The following is a 13,031-nucleotide window of genomic DNA, read 5'->3' as shown; positions in this document are numbered from 1 at the left end:
CATGAGTCGTACGATTTAAGAAGAATAAGAAGATGGAGCGGTGGCGCAGTGGTTAGCGCACACCACCTTCACCACCGCCCCGTCGCTAACCCGCACTGACCAGCGTGCTGAAGTATGGTCAAACAACAACCACGGTTTGGTTGACACCGTTAAGGATGGGTTTAATCCAGTCCAGCTGTGGACGGGCAGCGGACTGTGAATTCACGTGCAGTTATTGACATTACCGCATGATTGAGATTATAAGACACTCCCGAAAGTAAGACGCACCACAGAAACTTGTCCCCAGTGTCGATAAAGTTCTACCAATCCCGTCACACACACACACAGCGACCGGATTATACGACGCAACATCGAATTTTTGTTTTGCATTAAAAGACACGTGGGGGGGGGGGGGAATTGCGTCTTAAAATCTGGAGAATACCGCAGTGACATAAAGTGTATTATTGGGGCATTATTGAATGCAAATTTCCCTTGATGAAAGTCAACAAATATGAGTACATGCGTTCCACAAACTTCCAATACAACAATTATAAACGTATGCGTTTCTCATTGTGAATCTAACAACACAGCTATACAAAATCACACACACGCGCGCACGTGTAATAATTATAACATAGCGACGCATACAAAAACAAAGCATACAAAAAGTGTGCAGTTTACAACACACGAATAAATACCACGCGCGTGTAATGCAGGCTACGATATAGTCAGATGTATATTTACATATATTAGTAGTCATTGGCGTTAAATATTTTACCGCAGTCGATCAGTTTGACTGGTGACAATTCACGTAACCGTACAACGAAATTAGTTCCACGTTACGATAAGCGTAGCCGTGCAAGACACAACATTGGATTTACATTATAATACACACAACGGTTTCAACACAATTAGGTACACATGACAATACGATACACGTAACGATACAATACAAAACGTGGGCCACACGTTATAATACACGGAACCCGATACAATATGTTCAATTAGTCACGCACAACATTGAACGTATACGTATGAAACACGCAATTATAGACACCACTAATACACATCACAGCACGGCACGCGCACACAATTAGCTACACACTATATTATCGATCTATATATTACAGTGTATTTCGCTTTTTTCGCTTTCCACGTCGACCAGCGCGTGTTCGAAGAGGTGGAACGTTACCCACAATTCACCCCACCACGACGACACCCGCGACCTATCCAACTGCGGTGCTTCCACACGTGGACTGCACGCTGCTATGTGTGAGGGGGGGGGGTCGGTCTGATGGGGCAGGGATATTAGATCGTCTCCCCTCTTTATTTCAACAGCCGTGCCGGTGAGATGGAGTAGAATGTGTACTATAGACGTAACGTTTCGGTCCATTTGCCAATTTTTTGGTGTGTGTGTTGTATGTTAACCATACTACAAAGACAAATAATCCCCGATAGCCGTTAACAGACTGTTGGGACAAGTGCTGTTTAGCGAGCACGCATGTATGACGCATGTTGAACTTCTTTCGCACCGTACCGTGCTAATTGGAGGTGCGTGGGAAGGACACCAAAACTTAACACTACGAAGGCCGGCACGGCGCACGAGAGGGGTGGGTGGCCAGCACCTCGCCCGACCTCCTTTGTCTCCCCAGTGGCGATGCTTACTACACACCGCACCAGGTACTAATTTGAGGTTGAGTCGACCTAGGGGAGGCCCAGAACCGGTTCAGATATTCGTCGCTGGTGTTGGCCGTGAGCGAGAATCGCTAACCACTAAGGCAACCGCTTCCCACCATGCATCACGCACAATTGGCCACGCGCTGCAATACGCATCAGTACGACAACACGTAACTCGTTACACATCGGCATACACGCAAACCATACAATGTGTAATACAACACTCGGTACAATCAACGTAACTTACGCAACACACAAAGACAAAGATTCCCCCGTGTAGCCTTTGATAGACTGGTGGGGCAAGTGCTGTTAGCGAGCAGCAGCACCTATGAAGGAGACAAAGATCCCCCGTGTAGCCTTTGACAGACTGTTGGGGCAAGTGCTGTTAGCGAGCAACTTTTGTGAGGCCGGAGCACGAGGGGGTGGGTGACCACCACCGACACGCGCACACACGCAGATACACGATGGGTTACACACGTGACAATACACACATTATTATTATAATACACACATTGTTCTTTTCAAATACTCACCGAAGGGAAATCTTCAACGAGTCTCAAGACGCCTTTCAAAGAGGATCCATTGGGACGCAGCTTGTGCCGATTACGAGCCGGACGGACCCGATACGTGTACGCGGCAAAGGTGCGGCCCTGCAAGTGCCCCTGCGAACGCCACCGCTGGCGGAAGGGCGTTTATTTTGGCCCACTCCTTTCCACGTTGACCACGGTTGGCTACGTACGGTGCGAAAGAAGTTCAACATACATGCGACAGATTCAAACCGCACCTCCGTTTAGCGGTTGGCTACGAACGGTGCGAAAGAAGTTCAACATACATGCGACAGATTCAAACCGCACCTCCGTTTAGCGGTTGGCTACGTACGGTGCGAAAGAAGTTCAACATACATGCATGCTGAAACTTATTTCGCCACCCCACGTAGCCAACCGCGCTAATCGGAGCTGGCCAGGGGGGGGGGGGGCAGCGAGCGAGCGAGCGGGAGTGCCGATCGGAGCACACTCACCGCGGTGCAGAGGCGAGGCCGCGTGACGCTTGGCACACGCACGGCACGGCTCGGCACGGCACGGCTCGACACGCACGGCACGCACGGCTCGGCTCGGCACGGCACGGCTCGACACGCACGGCATGCACGGCACGGCTCGGCACGCACGGCACGCACGGCACGGCTCGGCATTGTCTGTCGAGACGTGTACGCGCGGTGGGCACGCTGTCTCAGCTCTCGCTTACACCAATGCTGTATACAAATCATACACGGTGGGTGTACATACATGATTCCACTTAATGTGCATACCACGATGGTTTCACTCGCTCGGTGTTATCCGGAACACCGCCATTGGCCTGGGGTTTGGTAATAGAGATTGTCAGCGTAAGGCACTGCCATTAAGAGTGCAAGGCACGTGGTAGTAGGCATGCCTCCCCGTAATAATCGTATATTATTGCAGCTTATGTTACTATAAGTTTATGATGAGGTGTAAAGGCTCTGAGTAAGCGAGGCGAGAAGGACGTGGGAGAAGGGGGGGTTGTGTGTGTGTTGAGTTCGATTCCCGCTCACGGCCAACACCAGTGGCAATGATCTGAACCGGTCATGGGAACTCCCCTAGATCGACTCAGCCTCGAATTAGTGTCCGGCGCGATGCGTAAACATCGCCACTTGGGCGAGGCGGTCGGGCGTGGCGCTGGCGACCCCCCCCCCCCCCTCGTGTGCCGTGCAGGCCTTCATAGGTGGTCGCAAACAGCACTTGCCCCGACAGTCGGTCACAAGGTTATACGGGGGATATTTGCCTTTGTATGTATGTTGAACTTCTTTCGCACCGTGCGTAGCCCGTCGTGCTAATCGGAGGCGCGGAGGTACCCGCGCTCTCTGGCTGAGCCGAGGGCGTGGGTGCCTCCCTCCTCCCCAAGACCCCAAGACGTCTGGCCAGCGTGGGGAGATATCATTCGTACGCAGTAAACACACTCGTAGAGTAGTCTCCGAATTCTAGATTTGAAGCTTTCGTGACTGCAAGGATTCATATTCTTAGGTTTTTTCGGTGATGATGATCGCGTGATTTTTATTTTATTTGTATTTTACTTTCATTAATTTTAATTTAAAATTTTCACCTACGTCACTTTACCGAAAAAACCTAAGAATATAGTCTCCGAATTATAAGACGCACTCCCCCCATCCCCCCCACCACGTACCCCCAGCCCACCAACCCGGCCTTGTGCGTTCAAGCAACGGTTTTGGGGGTGGGCGAGGGGTGCGTCTCATAACACGGTAAATTTGCGCGTGGCCAGATTTGGTCAACTTTTATTGACAGCGGGCGCAAGTGGGGGGTGCGTCTTACATTCCGGAGCGTCTTATAATCCGGGGCGATGCTGCGGGCGGGCGGGCGCGCGCACAGTCCTCTTGACCCGCCGCTGGATGAGCATCAACCGGGGGTTTGGCGAAAGGGGGGCGAATGACTTAACGCGGCCACGTGGACGTGGGCGCGTTACAAGTCGTCAACGTCGGCCTTGTTCAATCCTCCGCCGGATCAACGCGGCCAGCTCTCGCCACCCTGCGACGTGACGATCCACGCAGCCGGTGACCATCGTGATGCCATCGCTCCATCCTCGTCGGAGAGGGTGGGGGGGGGTCCTCTCGGACGCGTTCCGTTCCTTGGCCGGCACAAACTCTCCCGTTGCCATCCTCGTCATTGTTACCCGCGGCCGCCGCTGTCAACGCGCCTCCGATCAGCACGGTCGGCCACGCGCGGGTGCGAGAGAAGTTACATATTCACAACACATACATCGCTATCATTGTTGTTATTGTTATTACGCGTCACCACCGGCCTTCGTCGTTATCATCTTGCCGCGACGTCTCCCGCCGAATTCCCCGCTCACAAACACACAAAGACAAAGACCCCCCCCCCTCGTGTAGCCTGTAACCGACTGTTGGGGCAAGTGCTGCTAGCGAGCACCTCTACAGGCCGGTTCGGCACACGAAGGGGGTGGCCAGCACCACGCCCGGCCGCCTTTATCTCCCCAGCTGCGATATTTACACACCGCACCGGGTACTCATTTGAGACTGAGTCGACCTAGGGGAGGCCCAGGTACCGGTTCAGATAATCGTCACACGGGTGGTGTTGGCCGTGAGCGTGAATCGAACTCGAGCCGCCGCGGTTTGCGTCGCAGGCGCTGCGCTGCGCTCCTCCACCAAAATCGCACACGCGGCACACACAGCGCACCCCACTGAACACAATCCACGATAGAACGCCCTCTTGTTTGCCTGACCTTTGACGTCAGCTGATCGCCGAAGGCCACCGGCCCCCGGCGCTGAACAGCGTCTCGCATTAACGAGGCCGGGCGGCTGCGTAATTGCGCTCATTAATTACCACCCGCCCTCCACCCACCCACAACCCCCTCCACCTACCCACAACCCCCTCCACCTACCACCACCACCACACACACTGCGACCTCCCCGTGTTCCCGTCAACGCAGGCCACGGTGGTGGAAGTTGGTGGTGGTGGTGGGGAAGGGGGGGGAGCGGTGGTGCAGCGGTTAGCGCGCTGCGCTACGATCCCGGCGAGTTCCATTCACGCTCACGGCCAACACCAGTGTGACGATTATCTGAACCGGTCTTGGGCCTCCCCTAGGTCGACTCAGCCTCAAATGAGTACCTGGTGCGGTTTGTAAACATCGCCACTGGGGAGACAAAGGCGGCCGGGCGAGGTGTCGGCCACCCACCCCCTCGTGTGCCGTGCGAGCCTTCGTAGGTGCTCGCTAACAGCACTTGCCCCAACACTATGTTAAGGCTATACGGGGGATCTTTGTCTTTGGGGGGAAGGGTGGCTTGAACTTTCTGGCTGTTCCCTCCCGTCAACGACTCGTACACCTGGTTGAGCCGCGCTCAACCTGTTTGCAAAAGTGTGGCTCGTCACGAGGCGTGGTTGCTTTTGCTCGGCGATAGAGCGAGGGGAAACCAGTCCCGAGTGTCGCTGGGTTGTCTGAAACTGCGTTGGTCGGGTGTGCGTAAAAAAACTAATTTTTTTAAAACATTTTGGGGAAAAATATTTGAAAGGTGACGCTGGTCGAACACCGTCAAGGGAGCTTGGGGGGCGGCGGGTGATAAAAAAATATTCACCGTGAAGCAGACGGCGCGAATTCCATGGTGAATAAACCCGTGGTTATTAACCAGTGCGGCCGCTGGGTCTCGAACCGCGAGATTCTGCAACGAGCGGCAAACGCGCTATGACGACTCGGCCAGGCCATGCCACCGTCTCAGTAGCGTGGGTACGACTTTATTAAAGTATTACATCTCGACTCCACGAGTTCGACTAAGCTCTGAGCCGATGATAGGTTATGAACAAGCAAACATGTGTTCGGGAAATAAATAAATAACCATCTATTTATTTAGGTACACTTTCAAACAAATATAATTAATGACGCTTATATGTATATACTATATATACACTCACACTCGGAAGGGAATGGAACTTATGACCTGCGGCTCTCATCCCACGCAGCTCTCGAGAAAATAACTAAAAATAAACTCTCTCTCTCCGCTTCATCATCGGCAGCATTGCCTTGTAACCAACACACGCTGTCTATATAATAATAGGCCGACGTTACAGCAATGATCATATTTCATAATCCGTTCGGAAATGTATTTGTTTCAATAACAACAAAAACAGATATGGCAGAGCGTCCGACAAGTACATCCCACTGGGAGACGGAGTGGATGCAACTTCAGATTTTGTCCCACGTGTAGAAAAAAAAACACCTTTTATTTTGGCTGAAAAAAATATCTATGAGTGTATAGAGAGGACTGCAGAGCTTGGGCAATGGTTGATAGTGCCGACTCACCGCTTGGATGCTGTCTCTCCCCACTTTGGCTGTGGTTCCTCCTCGCGTCCGTGAGTCGTCCGCTCTCTCTCTCCAGTGTTCAGAGGCCTGCTTAAGGCGCGGCTCCGGCTGGAGCACGCGTACCACACACATGCCGATGATGTGCACGTCTTCTTCGAACGCTGGGGAGCCGGAAAAGCCCTCTGTATCAGCGTGGACGGCACCCTCATGTTCACCTTCTGAAGCGCTCGCTCGTCACCGTGGCGTCCGCGATGATCACCACCACCACCATCACGTGACTTTTCTTTGGTGTTGTGCGCGGTGCTTTTAGCGCCACAGCACGTGGATTTGTAGCGTTTACTTTCATTTGTTTGCTGGTGACTTCGTGTAATTCATATCGAAATCGCCTCCAGTGCTTTTGCTGCTGGCGGCAATAAAAGTTGTTTAAAAGTCAAAGTCTCTCTCTCTGTGTCTCTTCGAAAACGACCGAATACTGTGCGACGGTGCGGTGCAAGCTGAGATGATTATTATTATTATTGCTACTACGACTGCATGGTGGGATCGTGAGAGGTGGAGGGCCATCATCCAACAGTGGAATGAACGTGGCTGATGACGATGTTCCAAAATTATTATGAAACATTTTTCATGCGCGAGTCGCCATCAGCCACGCAGTTCGTAGAATATAGACAACGACGATGGTGGTGGTGGTGGTAGTGATCATCATATAATTTAATACAATCGTGATAATTGTCAGCTTTTTTTCAATCCACTGCCGGATGAAGGCCTTGCCAGTGCTGGTTGATGAAAGAGGATGGGCGCCCAGGACCGGTTTCGGATAATCTAATGTCATTGTATTTATGTATTTACAGAGCGCCTTCACTCAAGACGCTTGATTGACCATAGCTTTTGATTTAAAGCTTTCGTGACTGCAAGGATTAATATTCTTGGTTCTTTCGGTAAAGTGACGTAAAAGGGAAATAATAAAATTATACTAATATAAAACAATACAAATTCTCACGACGTTTCGACTGCAACACAAGCAATCATCATCAGGTGTGGATTTCACACCTGATGATGATTGCTTGTGTTGCAGTAATGTCTATATTTTTTTAAATATATTTTTTACTTTTTTATTTCCCTTCTACGTGACTTTACCGAAAGAACCAAGAATATGACCATAGCTTACACACCGGTGACACGGAATGGAATGATGTAGTTGGCGGGGGCAGTGCTGCGAGAATTGAAGAGTGAGTGACAGCGATGGAGGGGCTACTGCTTAGCGATCACAAAAGGACTAAAGGGGAGGGATGGGAAGCAGTGGAGGGGCGGGGGGAGGGAAGAGAACGGGCCATGGAGAAGAGGCGAGGCTTTCGGAGAGGAACGGAACGAGGTGAAGGATGGGGACCGCTAAATATACAGCGGACGTCTATTCCGAGAGTTCCAACTCGGGGTAACCGTGTTCATAACCAAGTGTGCTGCTAACCACTGCGCCACTGCTCCACCGCGGTGATTATTATTATTTCTGCGAATCTCATTACGTTGTATTGTTTAACTAAAACACGACGGGAAACTCGAATTAGCGGTGGCGCCAAAGGGTTAATGGATGGATTGGAGATGAAAATTCCCTGGGGGAGGTGAGCGTGGGTGGGGTGTGGGGGTGGTGATGGGGTGATGGAGAGCGGTGGTGTAGCGGTTAGCGCGCTGCGCTAAGAATCCGGCCTTCGTAGGTGCTCGCTAACAGAACTTGCCCCAACAGTCTGTTAAGGCTACACGGGGGGACGTTTGTCTTTGTGTGTTGCATAAGTTATGTTTATTGCACCGGGTACACACGTCCACATGTTGTATGCACGTAACAATACAACGTGCACAATTGTGTAACTAGTTACGTGTTTAGGTAGTTGATGTGCATTTCAGTGCATGCCCAATTGTGCGCGTCCGCACGGTGGGGGAGCGTTGGCTCAGTGGTTAGCGCGACGCTGCGAACCGGGCGACCCCCAGTTCGATTACCCCGAGCTCACGACCATCAATAGCAGTGGCGAGTATTTTGAACCGCCGCCGGGCCTCCCGCAGGTCTACTCGGCCTTAAATGAACACCAGGTGCTGGTAGGCGAACATCGGCACCTCCCGAAAGGCGGCCGGCGCCGTCGCGGTTTGCCTGAGTCGTGCGGCAACTCATCAAGGATCGGGGAACTAACTCGGTCGACACGTTGGTACTACACCCGTATTGTATTATTCTACGGATTATAAGACGCGGTTTTGGCCTTGTAATTATCTCAACACTCGGGGTGCGTCTTCCTTCCCGGTAGCCGATTTAAATCCTGAAAACTGCGGTAACGCTACCGACTGCATATTCGTCCGGGAACTTGTCGTCGATTGTCAAATGTTTAAATTGATTCGAGATTTGCATTGATGCGAGAACGCGACGCGTTGAACTCGAACAGTTACGCGCAAAGTGCTTGCCACGAATTGACCACAACACCTCGCTGATCTCGTCAAGGGGCAATGCAACCATCGTCACGCGACACTCCGGTCATCGTCAGCAGCAGCGGCGGCTTTTGGCTCGGCCATCGAACAAAGGCGGCGGTCACCGCATCGCGCGGCGCTTTCAGACGCGCTTATGCGGCCGTCTAGAACGTTCTTCCTACCAATATTAGGATGGCACTGAAAGCGATGCACTTTTAAATCGTCTAGATTTAGAACTCGTTTCTTTAGAACAGCCTTTCCTCCCCCCGCACTTCCGATTAGCACGTTGGCTACGTAGAAGTGCAACATACGGTGTAACGCATCAGCAGCAGCAGTGGTAGCAGCAGCAACAGCTGCCATTGTCTATCCACTGCTGCATGAAGGCCTCCCCACGCCGTCGCTATTACTCACGGTCCAGTGCCGCGTACTGCCAAAGTCCATCTTACTCAGTCCTGCACACCAACCCGTGCTCATCACTCCATCTCCACTGTAGTCGTCCTCTTGGACGAGATGTTAACTACCTCGCCTGGTATACAGGAGGTCGTGCCTTCCATCCCGACCCTGACGATGCCTGTCGATGTGGAGTTTGGATGTCTCTCTCCCCGTGGTCGCGTCGATTTTTCTCCGGGTCCTCTGGGGTTTTTCCCTCGACAATTACAATCAACGTGCGTTTGGAGTATTCAGCTGCTGCTATAAATTTCCACGTGATCAGTCACTTCGTTGAGCTATCATTCGTGGCCAGGTCGCTTCTGAACAAGAAAGAGCTATCGAGCTCAATGGGCCTTACCTGGGTAAAACGAAAACATCGTTAGCTTGGGCATGTCAGTCATGGTGGCCGAGTGGTTAAGGCGTTGGACTCGAAATCCAATGGGGTCTCCCCGCACAGGTTCAAATCCTGTCCATGACGTTTGCTTATTATTATTTTGTAATGTCCCCGTGCTGTCGTGGATCGCACGCTCCTGAAGCCGGCCAGCCGGGTTCAAAACCTCGACGCTGATTTATATTTACGTCATTGATTGCACTTTAACTTTTTAAAAAATATGTTTCTCTTTGCCTGTTTGGCGACCCCAGGTCGCTCTTGCAAATCAGGCTCATCCTGCATAGATGTATGTTGAACTGCTTTCGCACCGTACGTAGATAACCATTGTAATCGGAAGTGCGGGCCAAGAACAACTAAATAAACACAAAAAAGCAGTTCTGTATACATACTTTACTATCTAGATTGACGTAAAAGCGAATAGCTCCAGTGGCTTCCTGATATCGGAAGGAAGAGCGTTCCAGACGGCAGTAGAAGCGCATCTGAAAGCGCGTGATGCAGCGACTGTGTTCGTTCGATGTCGAGCCAGAAGCCGCTGCTGCTGCGAGGATGATGTACAACAACAGCAAACGCGTTAAACAAAAACGTTTAAAACTCCTTTGTGCTACCACTCAGTCGCCAGTCTCGTCCATCTGCCAATACCCCAGGCTAGCCACGTGTCATAGCCAACTGCATTCGCTTTTTTAAAATTATTTGATATAATTGTGCTCTTTTTATTGTTTATAGATTTGAAGCTTTCGTGACTGCAAGGATTTTTTCGGTAAAGTCACGTAGGTAAAAAATACAATTAAATAAAATTCGTTGTTTTCATTTATTTTATTTTATTTTGAATATTTTTATTGTCTACGTGTTGCGTGATCCATCATATGTATGTTGAACTTCTTTCGCACCGTACGTAGTCAACCGTGCCAATCGCGGAGGTGCACATTGGGGGCAAGGGTTGCAGGATCACGCAGACATCATTTGTAAGGCATCTAGACCGTGGCGAGGGGACTGACCTGTACAGCAAGTGGGATCTCCATTCATCTGTGCATGAGCTTTGAGCGTTATCCCCTCGGCGCGCGCATGCTGGGTCTTCTCCGGATTTTCCGGGCGTCCTCCCCGAATGTAAGAAGAAGCAGGCATCAGATTAACTCTGGTCTTCGAAGACTGCTTCTCAATTCTGGCAAATCGCCTGATGAGACTGGTTGTTGTTGTTGTAGTCACCGGCGAAACGTCGTACTCAAATTGTAAATGTTGTGGGTTTACTCTCCAACACAAGCGGTGTGCTGAAGTAGTAACTGATTGGCACATTTTGTTTACGTGACAAACCTTACTCGTTGGCTGTGTCGGGTGGTGGCGGGTTAACAACACATTTGATATCTTTTTTAAGCGACCTAACGCAAGAAAACATTTTCTTATGTAGAACCAGAAGCCTCCCGAAAAAAAAGAGTCTTGAGACTAAGTGAAGTTTTTTTTGGCAAATCATGGGTAATGTTATTATTTTATTTCAACGCTTTCCAAGTAAAGTTGCAAGCGCCTTCATGCATCGGCTCTGTTCGTCCGTCGTTAACGGGGTGGTGGTGGGGGGGGGATGGGTCACGATAACTTTATAAATATGACCCGATATGAAAGAAGTTTCATAACGAAGCTGTGTTGATGTTGCGGAATTACTCTATTGTTGCAAAAACGAGCGCGTGCATTTATTTAAAAAAATGGGTTGCCCCAAAAAATTAAAGCGACATAATCCAGAGCTAAAAAGAATAATTTGAAAAATGTGCTCGTATTTGTTTGCCCCCTCTAATTACAAAGGTCTGGAGACTCTGCGAGAAAGGTTTTCCTTAAGAGACACACGTGTTCGACCGCGTTATAATATAATACTTTGCTTATTTATCCAGGTGAGCCACACTGGGTCGTATCATTCGCTTTCAGAAAGGTCCTGCTGCTACACTACGTTACGGTTTTTTTTCTAATTTAAAGATGTTTTCAGTCAATTAATGACGGTGAATGTTTATTATACAAGTGGGAGGAAGCCGACGCACCCCGGAGAAAACCCCCACGCCTTGCGCGAGAGGCCAACTCTCTATGATGGAAACAGCCGTCGATTAGTTAATTTGCTGTACCAACTTCTGCTGGCCAGCCAGGGATATGGAACCTCCTCCGAAGGCCCGTGGGAATGGAGTTTCACAACATTCGTGCGGTGATCCACCACAGTAAACGAATCTAAACTATTTTTTATTTTACCAGGTAAGGCCCACTGAGCTGTATTGCTCGTTTTCAGAAGCGACCTGGCCACAAATGATAGCTCAAATCAAATGGCTTATCACGTGGAAATTGAAAGCAGTAGCCAAATAGATGCACGTGGATGGTAGAACAGGAAAACCCAGAGAAAAGTCCACGCGACCACGGGGATAGAGACATGCAAACTCCAATATATACGGGTGCCAGGAGTCGGGATCGAACCCACGACCTCATGTGTACCAGGCGAGGTAGCTAACATCTCGCCACCGCTGGATAACAGGGCACGTGCATATCCACCACCGCATAGTTACAGAATCCACGCGTTATGCATGAAATGTTCGAACTCCCATGTTTTTGGGTGGCGTCTTTGGCACCGTCTCGCCACCGCGGTTCCGTTATACGCGAAGGGTGAGGGTGGGGTTCCAGCCACCGCGTCGGATCTTGAGTTAAGCAATCGTATTCTCTGGATTATAAGACGCACCGGACAAAGAAAGTAAAGACGCACCCCAGAAAACGTTGTTGCACGGTGTCAATAAACTTGTACACAGCTCGTCTCACACAAACGCCCCAGATTTTGCTCGTTTTAATATATGGGATGGGTGTAATTGTGCCTTATCAAGCCAGAGAATACGGTAACAGCGCAATGACGGATACACATTTTGCGTGATGCTGTCTGATGCTGGTAACTTTCAATGCATTGTTCGTATGATGCACCTACGCGTACGATTCTACTGTTGGATGATGGCCTCCCCCCTCCCCACGCCGTGGGTGCAGATTCGTCTTAGCGTAACGCGTTTGGCAGTGCACAGCCCACGCCAAAGCCAAAGATCCCCCGTATAGCCTTTAAAAGGCCGTTGGGGCAAGTGCTGTTAGCGAGCGCCTATGGAGGGCGGCACGGCGCAACAAGAGGGTCGGTGACCAACACGAAGCGCGGCCACCTTTGTTTTCCACGGTGCTAATGTTTAAACACCGCACTTAAGGCTGAGTCAACCTAGGGGAGTCCACCCAGAGCCGGTTCAAATACAGTCTTGGCCACTTGTTATTGGTCGTGAAG

At 50.5% G+C, this 13,031-nt stretch overlaps 1 non-coding gene across 1 annotated transcript; it reads left to right on the top strand.

Annotated features, from left to right (window-relative positions):
* The first annotated feature begins 9,765 nt into the window (after nt 1–9,765).
* Nucleotides 9,766–9,847, top strand: TRNAS-CGA (transfer RNA serine (anticodon CGA)). The gene has a single exon. It is a non-coding gene; the product is annotated as a tRNA-Ser (tRNA).
* The last annotated feature ends 3,184 nt before the right edge of the window (nt 9,848–13,031 follow it).

Source organism: Lampetra fluviatilis, chromosome 23, assembly GCF_964198595.1.
Source record: "Lampetra fluviatilis chromosome 23, kcLamFluv1.1, whole genome shotgun sequence".
In the NCBI taxonomy this organism is placed as follows: domain Eukaryota; kingdom Metazoa; phylum Chordata; class Hyperoartia; order Petromyzontiformes; family Petromyzontidae; genus Lampetra; species Lampetra fluviatilis.
This window is presented reverse-complemented; position numbering and strand designations above follow the sequence as displayed.